Here is a 17218-nt window from a genome sequence, read left to right on the forward strand (position 1 = left end):
TGAGGCTCCACAGTGCCACAATGGTCTCTTGGATCCATAGTGCTCTGCAGTGTCACAATGCCCCTGCATTTCACAAGACCCCAAAGTGTCACATTGGTCTCCATGGTTCCTGAAGACCCTATGGTGTCACAATGATCCCATGGTTCCTCAAGACCCCACAGTGTCGCAATGATCCCTTGGTTCCACAAGTTCCTACAGTGTAACAATGCCTTTTGGCTCCACAACACCCCACAGTGTCTCAGTGGTCTCCACAGGAAGAAAACAGCCAAGCCCCAGGGGCAGATGAGAGGCAGTCACCAGAGGCCAAGGCTAGCCAGACTTGACTGTATTGGCAGATTTTGTCTGGGAGAAAGCCTTGGATATAGGGAATTTTAGAGGTGGAATCCTAATTTAAGCCATGGGAGCCTGGACAAGAAAGACAGTTCTTTTCCATAGGAAGGAAGGCACGGAGCCCCAGTGCTTCACAGTCAGATGGGAAGTGGCCCTTGACATGTCAAATTCAGCGGGACCTGTCAGACAGGCCCCAGGAGGCCAAAGCAGGCAGACCTGTTCCATGTTCCGCTGATATCATGGGTCCCCACACCATCACAATGGTCTCCTTGATTCCATGAAGTCTGGCAATGTCACAATGGCTTCTTGGTTTCAGGAGTTCCAACAGAGTCACAGTGGTCCCTTGGCTCCATGTGGCCCTGCTGTGTCACAATGGCTCCTTGTTTCTATGGGCCCCACAGTTTGATCATTGACCCTTGCTTCCACAGGGCCCCTGAATTGCACAGTGGTTTCCTTGATTCCATGAAGTTCCACAGTCCCACCATAATTGCCTTGGATCTCCACTGTCACAGTGACCCTTGGCTCCATGAGGTTCAGCAGTGTCACCATGGTTGCTGTCAGAGTCTGGATGAGATCGATGTCCCGAGACACCTCGGGATGCTCGGAATGTCCATATGGGGCCAGGGCCGGGTCAGGCCTTGGTTTGTGGTGGGACAGAGCCCCGCCCCCAGCCCTGGCAGAGCTGTCAATCACACAGCAGGGGCGGTGCTATCCCAGCTGTGATTGGCAGCAGAGCAGATGTTGATGGGACAGGAGCCCTGCAGGGCTGGCAGAGACCTGCAGCTTGCAAGGTGCTCTGCTCTCCCTCAGGTGCTCTCAGAGAGATCCAATCCCAGCTGGGCACCTCAGGGCACAAGTGGCACTGCCTATTCATGGGCACACAGCTGATGTCTGCCTGGAAAGGGGCACAGGCTTAATACCTGCTAATTTCATAATAAACCAGAAAATATTTCTTATCTGGATTACTTGAGTACTTCTAAGAAATGGCAAATTTTTCCCAGCAGGAACAGGAGTTTCCTGGATCTCATGGATTCTTCTACTGATGGCAGGAGAAAAATACTGATCTTCCCCTCTACCTTTGCCAGCAACATTCAGTCTAGTATTTCACTGCCCTCTTCCTTTAGCTGTTTCCACCTCTCCTGGTTAAATGGCCGTGTCTAAGGACATCTCTTCATTTAGAGCAGCTGGATCTATGCCCTTCCCCTTGCTCCCAGATTTCCTCCTGCAGCTGTTCTCTGGTTATTCCAATGTGTCTCCCTTGACTGGCTTCATGCTTTGGCCATCAGGGAGTTGCCCAATTTTTCAAAACTTTAAATACCTTCTTAGAAAGCATCTTAGTTGTGTTTTTATCTTTTATATCTTTATGTCTTTGTCTAAAATCCTTCCCATATGGCAATCTCTTGTCGATAGTGGACATGTCAGATGTTGCTGTCACAAGGAGCTCAGGGAAGGGTTTTCATGTTTATTGAATTTATTAAATTTTATCATGTTCATATTTTTTATATTGGCCATGAAGAGAAACCCTTCTGTGCCTCTGAGTCTCACTAGTTCCTGGTCTCTCAAAAGGCACAAACCTGATGAGTTGTGGTTCCCACTCCAGTGGCTGCACTTGGACCTCCCTCCATAGCCAGAGCAGAGCTCCCTTGTCCCAGAAAGTGCCTGGCAAAGGAGGGATGAAGGAAAGAAGACAGGCTGTGGGGATCAGGGCCAGGGCAGAGCCAGGGAGAAGAATGACTTTTGCATTTGATGGAGCTGTGCCTTCTCTTGGCTTTGTTGGCTGACAATAAATGAACATCCCTCTGTGTCTCAGGCAACTCCTTCTCCAAGGAAAGCAGGTGGGACTTGGAGCCAAGCAGCTGAAAGCTGCAGGTGCAGCCTGGGCTGGAGGGAGCTCAGATTTGCACAAGGCTGCTCTGAGTGCCAGGGCTTGGATGGGGGAAATGGTGGGGTGGGGGTAGGGAGAGAGTCTGATTGATTGTCAGCCATGAAGGGTGTTGGCTATATCTATTCATATCTATTCAAACTGCATGAGAAGGTACTTGGATTCAGTGCCAATTGGAGATTGCACATATCAATTTATGATCAGAAAAAAAAAATTAGGACCTAAAAAATGTTTTCTCACTCTATTTGTAAATATTCATTCAATTATACATTCACTTTGAATACACTTATGAAATGTGTTGAATTCACCACACAAGATTTGAAAGCTAAAATCAAATTATTCCCAAAGGCTTGGCTTGTTAAGGTGTTTTCAATGTTAATGAGCCCTGGGACACTGAATTCCTGCACTGAAGAGCTACAGGCTGAACAAGCCTCTGGAGCAGTGAAATCCAGCAGCAGGCTCCAAGTTGCTGAGGATGTCAGCAGCCCCCACTGAGACCATCCCTGCCCAGAGACCGTGGGGGAATGGGCAGACAAGGAGAGCGTCCCTGGGGCTGGGCCAGCAGAACTCAGAGGCAGCAGCGGCTCCAGCTGGGAAATGGAGTGTGGAATGTGGCTGGGAAAGCCCTGCCTGGGCTGTGCCAAGCAGGACAGACAAGGCCTGACCCCCACCCCCCAAACAACTCTCTGAAGGAGACATTGAAAAAGAATTACAATTGTTTGTGTCCTCTGAGTTGGACTCACTGGAGAAATACCAGTACAAGAGATTCTCGGGAGCTCAAATTAATAAAGTAGCCTTTACTGGGAACTTTATAAAATCAGAGAAACTATGGCAAAAGGTTTAATATGACATTCAATCAACCAAAAAAACACTTCTCAAAGCATTAACTTTTCCCATTCAATTATACAAACTCCAAGACTGTTCAATTTAACGTTGCTCAAAATTTGCAAGAGGAGGGAATTCGAAGAAGACACAGAGTAAGAAAGACGAAAAAGATACAGAGGCACAAACACAGAGCTACCAACTCCTGAATTCCAGCAGCGTTCAGATCGAAATGCCAAGAGGAGGTAGGGTCAGGATGTGTGCTCACCTTGCGGTCAGCCTTCAATACCCCTTAATCTTGCTGGGCCCTTCCCCCAGGTGGGACTTGGGCTCGTTTGGTCACTCAGGAGCTGGGCTGGTGGCTCCAGAGGTGGCTGTGGAGCATTGCCTGTGCTGTGCCAGGGACTAGCAGACACTGCTGGGCTGGGATAGAGGCTCTGGGGGGATTGAGGTTCCAGGGCAGGGCAGTGCTGGGGTTCTGGGGCAGGGCAAGGCTGGACCTGCCCCTTCCTCCCCCACACAAGAAATGTTTCCAGCCAACAATCTCCTCCAGTCTGTCACAATAGGGAATGTTGGAGGCGAAACATCAATTTTGGCAATGATCACCTGGCTGAGAAGGACAATTCTTTTCCACAGAATTGAAAGCCACAGTTCTTGTTTCATTTCTGGTTTGGTTGCCTGGATTTGGTTTGATTTTGTGGTTGCTTTTTTTCCTTGCTGTGCCTGCAGTGTCCAGTCAGAAGCAGAGTGACTCTTGCCAAGGAACTTTGCGGTGCAGTTGCTTAATATTAAATCTGGTTTTTGCTGATCCCTTGCTGGGGATTTTTCAGTGCTCTCAAGCCCTCGTTCATAGCAGGGTGAAGGAGCCCTGGCCCAGGCTCTGGCGCTGGGGGACACAGGGATGCTGCCGGGGGTCCCTGCCCCCCTGTCCCACCCCCCAGGGCCCCATATGAGGCTCTGGGGTCAATCTCATGGAACATCCTCTGGGGGAGGCTGTAGTCCCCGGGGGACGGGAGTCTCTTGAGAGTCTTTTGTATCATGTGGTGGAAACCCAGAAAAATAATGGCCAGGAGAAGCAGGGTTTATTGAGAACATTCCTGCATAGCAGAGGAGATATAGCCTTGTGCAAATGACTCCATGCAGCATTCCCGTGTTCAATTCCTTCTTTTCCTCTTCCAGGGGAAGCAGAGTTGCTTTATTTACTCCAAGCAATATTTTCTCCCTCCTCCCTGGCAAAGAACAAGCTCCCATCCTGACAAGTGCTCACAGGTTTACTTAAGGCTCATCACACCCATGCTCAAGAGAGTGGATCAGCTTAATTTATCACTTGTTCCAATGATTAACTTGCCCAGCTGCCAGGTTCAAGAGCCCCAGAGTGCTGCCTCAGGTTGTACAGGATCTCAGAAGGAAAAGCTCCATGGAATTAAGCTGCTGCCACACTGGCCCACTTTGCCTGTCAAACCCATTCAGCTGCTCTTGCTCTGCCCTGTCAAAATCCTCCATAAAATACAAGTGAAAATCCCTCCTCACCTGTGAGAAAAAACAGTTGGGTTCTGCTCAGGGCATTTCAAATTAGGTGGGGTAGTTGTGACCTCCCCTTGCAAAGGCAGCATTTCAGGAAAACCAAAAGTTTCTTTTCAGGGACTCACCAGACTCAGGACACCTTCCGCTAATAAGGTTGCTCCAAGCCCCATCCAACCTGGCCCTGAACACTTCCAAGGGTGACACAACCACAGCTTCTCTGGAACCTGTTTTGCTCCTCCCAGCTCTAAAATCACACTCAACTTAGCAGCCTCAGAGATAGATTTCTATTCAATAGCTGCATTTTTCTAGGAAAGAAATATGGCAAACCTTGTTTGCATCTGACTTGGCAAAATCAACACAAGGTCTGAAGAAAGGGCTGCGGCCCACTTTTCTTCCTTTTCCCCATTTGGTGGAAGATTTTCATTCTGTTGTTGTTTGGAGCAGGATTTTAATCGATCTGGCTGAGGCTGCTGAAAATAGTACAGCAAGTTACTTGTGTGAGGGGTGGAAAACTGAGCTCTTGCACATCCAGTGTTTCTGTTGTTGGAAGTCTTCAATCCCACCTCTCGCTGGGATGAAATAGGTGCTACTCATCCAATTTCTAAAGTATCACGCATCGAGCTGACACTATTTGAAGACTTAAAAATAAGCGCAAATTTAAACAAACCTCTGATCCCTTCCATTTCCTCTGTTCCACAGTTGATGACAGAAGACAGGAGAGAAAGATTGTTTGGGAACAATGTTTTCAGGACTCTAAAAAGAATATCAAACCTGCTCTGCCACACTCTCAGCTGTTACAGCCCCAAAAAGCACCGGTTGTCTTTGCTCACAGAGTCACAACTGTGATGGGATTTCTACCACACCACAGGACAGCCAATTTTTTTTTTTTTTTTTTTTTTTTTTCTGGGAATAACTACAGCACTTCTGGGTAGCAAGGCAGACATATGCCTCTTCTAATGGCCCTTGAAAGTGGATGTGTGAAATGAGGTAGACAAAGCCAAAGGCCAGCTGAACCTGGGATCTCTGAATGGGTCTTGACATTCTTCCCAGGAAGATGAGTGGCAATCACTGTTCTGCCAGGGAAACGGCATCTGCTGGCAATGTGGTCTAGAAAATATGCTTTCTGCTCCTCTCAGAGCCAAAATTCCTACCCATTTCTCCGAAGTCCTTCTTAGATAAGGACCATGTTCAGCTGAGTGACAGTGAAGCAAAATGGCAAGCCAGGAATACATTGCCCTGCACACAACATCCTCCATTCCCATGGATGGTTTCTCACTGGCACACAGGAGGAAGGGAGGAACCCAAATGCATCGTTGTACACCAAGTCAGACGTGTTGAGGGATGAACAGATCTCACGGGGACATGGAAACCTCTCCTGAAAAGCAGTTCAGAGAAATCCTGAGCTGTTTTGTGCTGCTAGGCATGAAGATGCTCAGGATCTTCCACAGGTGCTCAGCAGGCAGCAGGATTGTGCCTGGATGTCACTCTGCAAATGCCAGTGGCTCAGCTGAGAGCTCTGGGAGTGACTGACACTGCACTGAGAGGGGCCACAGTCCTGCAAGGGTCTTTCATCAGGAGCAAAGAGCAGCCTGGAGGGTGGGCAATGCTGGATCTGTACCACTGCGTGCTCATCCTTCACCTGAATGGGGAGCTGCCCCCAAAGTTGCCATGGATCACTTTTTCTCCTGTTGGGTATATTTTGGAGCAGCTGTTCTATGTGGCTTCTGATGATGATCCTGTGGGAAGCAGCCATTTGCCTGCTGTGCTATCCTCACAACTAGTACTAACTCTTCATTTCCTTTGGTTTTATTTGGGGGTTTTTTATCTATTTGTTTGATTGGTTTGCTGCATGGGTTTGTTTGTTTGTTTGTTTGTTTGGGTTTATGTCTGATTTGGCTTGAGGATTTTGTTTGCTTTTTCATAAATGACTGGTGAAGTTGGCGAAGCCAAACTCAAGATAATGTAAACCAGGATCAGCTTTTCAGAAATTCCTTTTGGCTGGGTTTAGCTGCATCCCCTAGGCTCAGGATCACTAGTATATTTTCAGGTTTTGCTCTGCGTATCAGCCTGCCCAGACTCCGGTTGGTGTTTCACAAATGGAGAAGACAATGGACATTGTGCCAAGCTTCCTTTCAAACAGAAAAACCTGGGGCAGCATGACAGAAAAGAAGAAAAATAAATCACCAGTTAGAACAGAACCAGTGTCCCACCATCTTCCCATCCACTGTTATTAATTTTGTACATTTAGAGGCAAACCTGGGTCTAAAGCTTGCATCTCTCAGTTCCTGATGCTATTTGCTACCCTGCAGCCTTGACTGGCCCTGATGTGACTGACTGCTGGGCAAGTGGGGCTGGGGATGCTCAGCCTGGAGAGAGGAGACACTGGGAGGCCTCACTGTGGCTGTGCAGGACTGGAAGGCTCCCACAGGAAAGAAGGGGACAGAGTGATCAGCAGGGCCTGAGCTGACTGGACAAGGGGGATGGCTTTCAACTGCAGCAGGTTGATGGAAGCTGCATCTAAGGAAGCTGCTCTTTTCCACTGGGGGTGGTGGGGCACTGGCCCAGGCTGTGCACAGAGGCTGTGCATGCCCCATCCTTGGGAACAGGGCTCTGAGCAGCCTGCTCTGGGGGAAGATTGCTCAGCTTGGAACAAGATGTTGTTCTTCAGCCTCCCTTGCAAGCCCAACCATTCAGGGACTCCATCATTCCATGGTCTCCACTGTCCACTTCAGATGGAGCCTGGGAACTGTGATGTCACAGCCCAGGCTCCAGCTGGAACGTCCAGCGCCCAGCAAAGAGCACAACACAACCGTTGGCCGCTGTGTTGACACGCTCTGCACCTTGCTCCTGCCCTCGCCTTTCACTCTTCTTATCCCCCCGATACCCCGATCATTCCTGACAGCTCCTGAGTGCCTGGATTTCATCATCCAGCCCTGCAGGATGCTCCCATTTGTCCTGAGGAAGGTATGGTGCCATTCCATGGAGGTGGACACCCCCCACCTGCCCAGGTGGGACAGGGAGCCCACTCTGAGGTTTTGCTACCTCTGCAGGCTGTCCCAGATGGAGAGGAGGACATGGAGGTGGATACAAAGATTGATATGGATGAGGAGATGGAAATTGACGGAGAAGACTCTGGAGAGGAAGAGATGGACGTGGATGTGGATGAGGAAGAGGAGATGGATGTGGATATGGAAGAGTCCATTGAGGACATGGACATTGATTGAAAAGGTGAGGAAGAGGCCGTGATCTTGGGCTGAAGAGCAATGCCAGCAGCAGGACAGGCAGAGTGGGTCTCCTGCTGCCAGGCTGGGGCTGGGCTGGGTGCTCCCTGCTCAGGGACATTGTACCCAGGGCACTGCATTCTGGCGGCTATCCACAGCCTGTCCTGTGCCTGCTTTGCTCCACACAAGCTCCATGCCAGACCCAGCCAGGCTCAGTTCTGGTAGCAGAGTCCTGCTGCTGTGCCAGTGTCTGCCAGCCTGGGGGCACATGGAAGAACCCTCTGTGCCTGACTGGAGTGACCGTGGCACTTGCTTTTCTTCCAGGAACAGTGGACATCACAGACAGGGACACCTACAATCAATAAAAGGTTTTTTTCCATTTTCTCAAGCCACGCGTTGGGCGCCACTAACTGTATTTGTCCTGGTTTAGGGCAAGTTTGGGAGATAACCCCCAAAGGGGCTTCTCTACAAAAGCAGATTCAATTGCCCCTCCCCCCTCCAACCGGTTCGGGAGAAAATATCTCCTTGGAGAAAAGTGGAAAGAAACCTGTTTATTAAACAATAGAAACCAAACAATATTAAGCAATAAAACTTCTCACTGATCCAAGGAAAGCAAACTCAGAACAGTCCCCTCCCCGGGTTGCAGCTTGGCTCACTCAGTCTCTGATCAGTCTCTCTGGTGCTGGAAACGCCGCGGCCCAGGCCCGGCCAGGGGGCCACAGGTGGAGCTGCCGGTGCTCTTCTGGGTGTTCAGTGCAGAGCAGGCTTGAACAGGTCCAAGAAAAAAGGAAAAAATCACAATCCGGAGAACTTCTTTGCCTCAGCTAGCTAAAACTAACTAAAAGCAAGAAAAAGGGAAAAAAGGAGCTCTGTCTGGCTGTCTGTCCATCCGCAGACAACACAGTCCAGGAGCAGGAATGTGGAGGACTGAGAGCAGTCTGAAAACAAACTGTGCGCTTCTTCCCTGCCCTCTCCACTGTCTGGAAGAGAGTCTTAAAGGTGTAAAAATTATTGTTCAGTATAAAGAGAACAAGACGATTGGGGATTAAAGCGTCATATAGTCAACCCAGGACATTCCACCCCTTATCCCCATATCGTCACCTTACTACTAAAACTTATATATATTTTAAGTCTACAAACACATACATTATACATCTAATATACAGCTATAGACAGACAATGGTGGCAACATTCAGCAAACAGTGATATTTATACATGGTTCTCACCCAACAATCAGATCTCCCTGAGGTACACATCGTGTTCTTCCATCTTTTTGCATTATCCACCATGTGCAACCTGGTCCCTGAGCAAAAACAACCCCGCAAATGGGTTTGTCTGTACTCGAGGCAGGATTGATCCAAACTGTCTTCCCTAACAAACCCCTGACATGTACCACTGGGACTTTGTTTCCATCTATACTGTGCAAAGGCTCTGATTGGGCAGGGCCCACTTGGTTAGTAGAGCCTCGGGTATTAACTAACCAGGTGGCCTTTGCCAAATGCTGCTCCCAATTTTTGAAAGATCCCCTACCTAAGGCTTTTAAGGTGCTTTTTAGCAGCCCATTGTACCTTTCCACTTTGCCCGCAGCTGGTGCATGGTAGGGGATACGGTACACCCACTCAATGCCATGTTCTCTGGCCCAGGTGCTGATAAGGCTGTTCTTGAAATGAGTCCCGTTGTCTGACTCAATCTTCTCAGGGGTACGATGTCTCCACAGGACTTGCTTTTCCAGGCCCAGGATGGTGTTCTGGGCAGTAGCATGAGGCACAGGGTAGGTCTCCAACCACCCTGTGGTGGCTTCTACCATTGTGAGCACGTAGCGCTTGCCTTGGCGTTTCTGGGGCAGTGTGATGCAGTCAATCTGCCAGGCCTCGCCATACTTGTACTTGGACCACCGCTCACCATACCATAGGGGCTTCACCCTCTTGGCCTGTTTGATGGCAGCACACGTCTCACAGTCGTGGATAACCTGAGAAATACTGTCCATGGTTAAATCCACCCCTCGGTCTCATGCCCACTTATAGGTGGCATCTCTCTGCCCTGATGACCTGAGGCATCATGGGCCCCTCGAGCTAGGAATAACTCTCCCTTGTGCTCCCAGTCTAGGTCTATCTTGGACACCCCTATCTTTGCAGCCTGGTCTATCTGCTCATTGTTTTTGTGCTCCTCATTGGCTCTACTCTTGGGGACATGGGCATCTAGATGGCGGACCGTCACAGGTAGCCTCCCTACCCTGGTAGCGATGTCTTTCCACTCTTCAACAGCCCAAACTGGTTTTCCTCTACGCTGCCAATTAGCCTCTTTCCACCTCTCCAGCCATCCCCACAGAGCATTGGCTGCCATCCATGAATCAGTGTAGAGGCAGAGCTTTGGCCACCTCTCTCTTTCAGCAATGTCCAGGGCCAGTTGAACAGCTTTGAGGTCAGCAAGTTGGCTTGATCCACCTTCTCCTTCAGTGGCCTCTGCAACCTGTCGTGTGGGGCTCCATACGGCTGCTTTCCACTTCCGATTCATTCCTACCATGCGACAGGAACCATCTGTAAAAAGAGCATATTGTGTTTCTTCCCCTGGCAGTTGGTTATATGGAGGAGCTTCTTCAGCACGTGTCACTTCTTGTTCCTCTTCATCAGTGAGACTGAAGTTTTCACCTTCTGCCCAGTTTGTAATTATTTCCAGAATCCCAGGGCAATTCAGCTTTCCAATACGGGCGCGCTGTGTTATGAGAGCAATCCACTTACTCCATGTAGCACTGGTGGCATGGTGGGTAGAGGGAACGTTTGCTTTGAACATCCACCCCAGTACTGGTAGTCGGGGTGCCAGGAGGAGTTGTGCTTTGGTGCCTATTACCTCTGAGGCAGCTTGGACTCCTTCATAGGCTGCTAAAATTTCCTTCTCTGTTGGAATATGTTTGGCTTCAGACCCTCTTTAGCTTCGACTCCAAAATCTTAGTGGTTAGTCTCGAGTCTCCCCAGGCACCTTCTGCCACAGGCTCCAGGACAAACCATGGTTCTCGGCTGCAGAGTAGAGCACATTCTTCACATCTGGTCCTGTCCTGACTGGGCCAAGGGCTACCGCGTGAGCGATCTCCTGCTTAATCTGGACGAAGGCTTGTTGCTGCTCAGGGCTCCAGCGGAAAATGTTCTTCTTACGGGTGACTAGATAGAGAGGGCTCACGATCTGACTGTACTCAGGAATGTGCATTCTCCAAAAGCTATGGCACCTAGGAAAGCTTGTGTTTCCTTCTTGTTGGATGGTGGAGACATTGCTGTGATCTTGTTAATGACATCAGTGGGAATCTGACGTCGTCCGTCTTACCACTTCACTCCCAGAAACTGGATCTCTTGAGCAGGTCCCTTGACTTTGCTCTTCTTGATGGCAAAGCCAGCTTTCAGGAGAATCTGGATGATTTTCTCTCCTTTCTCAAACACTTCTGCTGCCGTCTTCCCCCATACAATGATGACATCAATATAGTGCAGATGTTTTGGAGCTTCTCCAGGTGAAGGCAAACTGTGGCCTGCATTCTGCTGCCAGCGGAGTGGAGAAAAATGCATTGGCAATATCAATAGTTGTTGGGAGCTTTGTAATAAGCTAGCTCCGAGCTAAAGGTCACAGTGAGATTAATTTGACCGAGATAGAGAATGAGGGGAGTTGCCATTCCAATTAAACTGTGTCCTTGGCCCACAGATGAAGAAATGCACAGAAACAGGTGGCAACGCAAAACAGCTTGGGAAAAGTAGTGATAGTTACACCAAAACAGCATGTAGATAGCTGATAACTAATTAGCCAATGGTGAGCTGGGATTTTGCACTATGCATGAGCTAATTAAAGGGTGTATAATAATTGGTGATTCGGGAATAAAGACGAGACTTGTAGATCATCATCTGGTGAACGAGTCTTCTTTCTCCATCAAATGGCTGACCCCGACGTGAACCCGTAAGACGACTACGGACGGACACGGCTGCCACGGATCGGGAAGTAGGAGCGGGTCCCTCTGAAGCAAGGGGGGGACGGCAAACGATCCACTGCGAGTTCGCGGCCCTGGGAGCTATATAGATAGTCCCAGCCTACGTGCTTCCGGAGTCTAAAAGCCTTGCAACAGCGCTGATTAGAAATGGAAAGGCAAGCAGCATATGATTTATTTACTTGCTTTTTAAAAAAGCAGCAGATTAAGGACATAGACTTGCAGAAAGAGCTCCCACAGTTGTTAGCTTACGAGTATGCACAAGGAGTTTCTCAAAATCCTTATATAGTACATGAATTAACAGAGTGGCGTAAGTTCGGGACCAGGAAAGCGACAGGGGCCCCGGGAGAGCCCGGGGCGGACGCGGCGGCGAGAACGCGTATGGTGGCGGCAGCATGCTCGGTGCTGGCGGCGGTCCCAGCGGTGCAGCGGCGGAGCGGACCGAGCGCTGCGGAGGCGGCATGCTCGGTGCTGGTGGCGGTTACACGCACCATGGGTCCAGTGACACGCACGGTGACAAAAACTCGCACGGCATCTGTCCGTAGGGAAAGAGCACAGATCGCGAGGGAAGTGCCAGCCGGGGCCGGGCCAGCCAAGGCGAGATGCGGGGGCCGAATACACGGCAGCGTCAAGCGCAGTGCCGGTGGTAGCGGCGGCGGACGCGCACCAGTAACGCGAAACCTGAAAGCTGGAGCTGGGAGGGCTTTTTCACTTTTTGCAAGCGCACAAAAGCACCAGCGGTGTGGGACATGCTCCCGCAGGCTGCGGGTGTTGGCGCAGAGCCAGGGGGAACCAGCCCGAGCAGAAATCCAGGCAGAGCGGAGCCCAAAGGAGATCGCGGCTGCGCGGGTCCGGGTGAGGGCGTTCCTTTCCGCACCCCCGAGGTGGCGCAGGCTGAAGCTGTGCCCAAGCAGGCGGGGACGGGCGTGGGCAGACATTCCTCAGGGCACCGCCCTGTCACAGCTGCCTGGCAACCACAGCAGCCAGCCCATCGCAGCAATTCAAACAAGTGTCTGAGAAAAAACAGGTCAGGAATTTTCTTCAAGATCAGGATGGAAAACTTCTGCAAATTCACACAGTGCTTCATCATGCAGCAGATGTTATACGGGGCATTTCACCCAACTGTTCCACAGGCTTTACAGTTAGTTTACCAGGTTTTTTTGTAAATGTTTTTGCTTTTCTAAAAGTGATTGAGTATTTGGGTTTGATAGCTTTAAGTTTGATGACTTCATTGCCTTTCCCTTGCCTGAGGTGGGAGCAACCTTTTAGGGGGGCAGAGTCTAAGTAAACTTCCTAGTTTCTGTTTGGACTACATGTGAGAAGATTTAAACTGTAATATTTCTGTATACTATAGTCTTTATGGTCTTTGCTCTCTTCTATTCATTAAGAGATGGCATTAGATAAATGGATGTAAATGTGCTAATTGTTTTTGTACTGTCCTTATTTTAAGTGAAATTATTTGTGTTTAAAATTATCTGTCATCTTTCTCAGTTTTGTTTTTAAATATCTATGCAAACTGTCCAGCTTTCCAGCCTGTTATCCTTCAGTTAATGATTGTTGTCAATCAGTAAGAAATCTCAGTGTAACAAAATGCCAGAGGAACTGCTTTTATTGTAAAAAATTATTCCCAGGGAAACAAAATGTCATGTAAAGATGAAAGTATTAGTAAAGATTCAATTACCCAAGGTGTCTTGGAAGACAGAGCATTTGGAAAAGGTCAGTCAGACCCTGTTATGGGGTCATCAGTCGATTCCCCAATGATTCAAAGTTTTAAGAATTATTTATATTAAGTTTATAACCTTTGTTATTTTTAGTTTTTATAAGTAATGCTGATAGTGATTGTTGTTAATATTACATGAATGCTTAGAAAAGGGGTTGTCTTAACTTCCTTGAACACTTGCTGTTGATAAATTGATTACATTATGTGAATTCTCTGATTTTTGTGATAAGAATTATTATTAAGGTATTGTTGTAGTATTTACAGCCAGCTTTCATGTGTTTCTCTATTTTTTTTGTGTGATCACCTGCAAGACACGTGTCTCTTCAAGAGTCTGTCTTTTATTTCCTAACTATTTAGATGTTTCTGAAAGTTTTTATCCAAATTGCCAGTTTTGTGGTTCTTTTAATTATTATTACAGGAATACTCCAGCAGAGAATTCAAGAAGTTTGCTGTGTTTGGAAAATCTCTGTCTTGACAGAAACTTCAGAAAGATTCAATTGTTTGATAGTTTGATTAGTTTGTAACCCTAAGGTTTCTTGTTTATAACAGTTGTTTTTAAAAAGTCCTGTTTAAAAAATGTGTTAAGTGACACTCACCAATTAGAGTTTGGGCTCTGGCCAAGCTCTAGCTCTATTTGGATGGAGTGACTGACAATCAACCCAGATGTTTTCTGCATCAAATAGTATTCAAGTTCTTTTGACTTGGCGATTTAACCATCTATGATAGCTGAGCTATTTTCAGAAGGAGTTGGGGGAAACATGAATCCGGACATGATTTCTCCAATTCTCTGTCATTTTAAGGTTTATCAGCTGTCGCAGACTCTGGGATAAAAGTTCAGTGTTGTAGTGTTTAGTAATTTTCTGATCTTGTATATGTTGTTGTGTGCATTATCTAAATTGATTCCTAATTACTTTTATCTTAACATTTCTCTATGTAACATTGCAAAATAAAACCAGGACCCATTCTTCACCTCCAGGATTTTGAGAAGATTCTTCAGTCCTGCAGGGACGTGGGATTTGTTTGTGTTTTAACAGGTGCAAAGTCCAGATGGATTTCAATGAAGAATGTGTAACTCTATCAAGAGCAAGAGAAACGTTGACCATTCAACAAGCAAAGAAGACAGATATTGGACATGCTGTCTCAAGACGTACAAAGTGTAAATCATGCAGTATTGCAGAATAGAGCAGCAATGTATGCTATAGGGATATTAGGTGTAATAGTATTGCTAATGCTGTATTACCATGCTTGCTTAATTGCGTACAAAGAATAGTGAGTCAGATGATGGGGCGGGCTTGGAAAACAACACTTCTGGCCCAAAAAGAAAATGGGGGAAATGTTGGGAGCTTTGTAACAAGCTAGCTCCGAGCTAAAGGTCACTGTGAGATTAATTTGACCGAGATAGAGAATGAGGGGAGTTGCCATTCCAACTAAACTGTGTCCTTGGCTCACGGATGAAGAAATGCACAGACACAGGTGGTAAAGCCAAACAGCCTGAGAAAGTTGTAAGTAGTTATACCAAAACAGCACGTAGATAGCTGATAACTAATTAGCCAATGGTGAGCTGGGATTTGCACTATGCATGAGCTAATTAAAAGGTGTATAATAATTGGCGATTCGGGAATAAAGACGAGACTTGTCGATCATCATATGGTGAGCGAGTCTTCCTTCTCCATCAGTTCTGCCCTCTTCCTGATGATGCTGTGCACGGATGGAGCCCTGCCGTGCTTTCAGGATGCTATTCTTGAAAACTTCCAGCATTCCCAGCCCCTGTGCTCTCCATGGATGCCTGCCATGGAATCCCTCTCAGCTGGGTTCAGAGCATCCTCAGATTGGCTCTTCTAAAATTAGGGGTGTTACAGATTCTGGAGGATTCCCATGCAGAAAGACTTAATTGTACTTGTGATTGGAAATCCAGTTTTGTTTGATCAGCTGCTCTTGCAAAGAATATGTATCAACCCCTGGAATGGTGAAAAGCCACTGAGCAGGAGATGCAGCATAGTGCTTCATTGGGAGGGGCAGGCAGGCCGCCCACATTCAGGGCATCCCCCCCATCAGAAGGACATGAATGTTGTCCCTCTCATCCCTCCACCCCACAACCAGGCCTGACATCTCCTCCTCTGGAGCGGAGTTTTTCCTGTTATAAGGTCATCTCATGCTTGGTCAGCACGTGAGAAGAGGCTGCAATGGCTTCTGATGCCACCTCCATGCCAAACACAGCTCCACTGTGTGCTGTTCCACTTTCACAGGTTAACTTCCCATCAATTGACCAATCCATTGTTTCTCTCAAGGGTCACATTCCCACCAGTTCATCCATAAGGTTTCCTTCACTGTCTGTTCTTCATTGTCTTGCTGACGTGCACAGCAGTGGATCAAATGTGGCAGGGCCTTAGACACGACTTGGCTCCTGACACACAGGCTCCTTGTGCCGCTGCTGGCCTTCCGTGTGCTCAGCAAGATCTGTACCTGCACAGGGTTGTGGAACTGCAGCTTCAGCACAGGGACCGTGCCAGCCTGACCTGCCCTCGTTCCTCTGGGTCTGTGCACAAAACACGGCGTGGCAGAGAACGGCAGCAGGGGCCTGTGTGTCCCAGGGCCCCGGATTTGTTCTGCTGCAGCTCCACAGGGATGCAGGCAAAGTGAAGAAGCCAAACCGTTTATTAATGAAATCCAAAAACAAGGGGTGATATGGGAGGGGAAGAGGGAATGGGCAGTGTCTGAGGGCTGGAGGGAGGGAGGTATCTACAGGAAGGGAAGGGCCAGAAGCCATGCGAGCTTCCCACAGGCTCAGCTGTTCCAATCATCAGCTGTGCCTGGAGCTCCAGCGGCAATGGGAGATGGTGTCCTGTTCAGTGTCTCCTGGTGCTGTTCTTGGAACACTGGTTCACCGCATCCTGAAGATGGACCTAATTCTTCAGCTCTTCTGGCAAACCGGGCGTGAATATTCAGGTTTCAGTGGGACAGACTAGTGTCTTTCCTTGGGACTGAAATGGCTGGAACAAAGAAGAGAGCCACAGTCAGCACCCACATCTGCATGAATCCTAGGAGACCCTCCTGCCAAGGTGTGCTGCTTTGTGCACCCCAGACGTCATGTTTTGGGAGAAGCTGCTGGCAGCTTCCTCCGTGTCTGCTAGGAAACCAATCAATGGCTGCCTTTGGGAATTGATAATCTGGAAAGCTGTACACAAAAGCCTCTGTGAAAAACACATCTTAAAAACAAAAGAAACTCGGGGAACTTTCTCTTTTCCCTTCTGGCCGACAAAGAGGTAACACTGCTGGCCCAGCCAAGGCCTGGCTGAGGTCCGTGAAGAAGAAGTCAAGCCCTAGATGGGAAAGATGAGGAGATGCCTTTAGTTTTAGGCCAAAATTCTCTTGTAATTCTCCTGTATATGGAGAATGATACTTTTTTCCCTATAACGCATGAAGGTATGGGGAGATGAAAGTGTTCAAATGGTAGGTATTGAGCAAAGACCTCCATGCTAAAGTCAGCAGATGTTAAAGTAGCTGTGATTCTTGGAGAAGTTTCAACAGAGACAGGGAGAAGAGTGATGAAGATCCTGTGCCCCCAGGAACAGAAGATCTCTCTTGCTAGAGATGAAGATGATTTTAGAGAACAAGAACTTTGCTTTTGAACAGCTCATCTTTAAAACAGTAGCCCATAAGTTGACATGCCACATAAACCCAGCTGTGGGAAAAGCTTGTGGAAAATGGGACTGATTTCAGCATTGCACATTTCCCTGGGTGGCTGCTATTCATGGAAA

The 17218-nt window shown here is 48.2% G+C and overlaps 1 protein-coding gene and 1 long non-coding RNA gene across 3 annotated transcripts in view; both read left to right on the forward strand.

The window, feature by feature from the left end:
* Positions 1-17218, forward strand: part of LOC135287768 (zinc finger protein OZF-like) — a 218462-nt gene that overhangs the window by 78598 nt on the left and 122646 nt on the right. The gene's annotated exons all lie outside the window — the stretch shown is intronic.
* LOC135287750 (uncharacterized) lies at positions 7376-15085 on the forward strand. 2 transcript variants are annotated; one of them, XR_010351296.1, is made up of 3 exons: positions 7376-7522; positions 7609-7786; positions 14495-15085. It is a non-coding gene; the product is annotated as an uncharacterized LOC135287750 (long non-coding RNA). The 2 variants fall into 2 exon arrangements; XR_010351295.1 differs by lacking the exon at positions 14495-15085 and adding an exon at positions 8104-8167.

Source organism: Passer domesticus, chromosome 31 (assembly GCF_036417665.1).
Source record: "Passer domesticus isolate bPasDom1 chromosome 31, bPasDom1.hap1, whole genome shotgun sequence".
Classification (NCBI taxonomy): Eukaryota; Metazoa; Chordata; class Aves; order Passeriformes; family Passeridae; genus Passer; species Passer domesticus.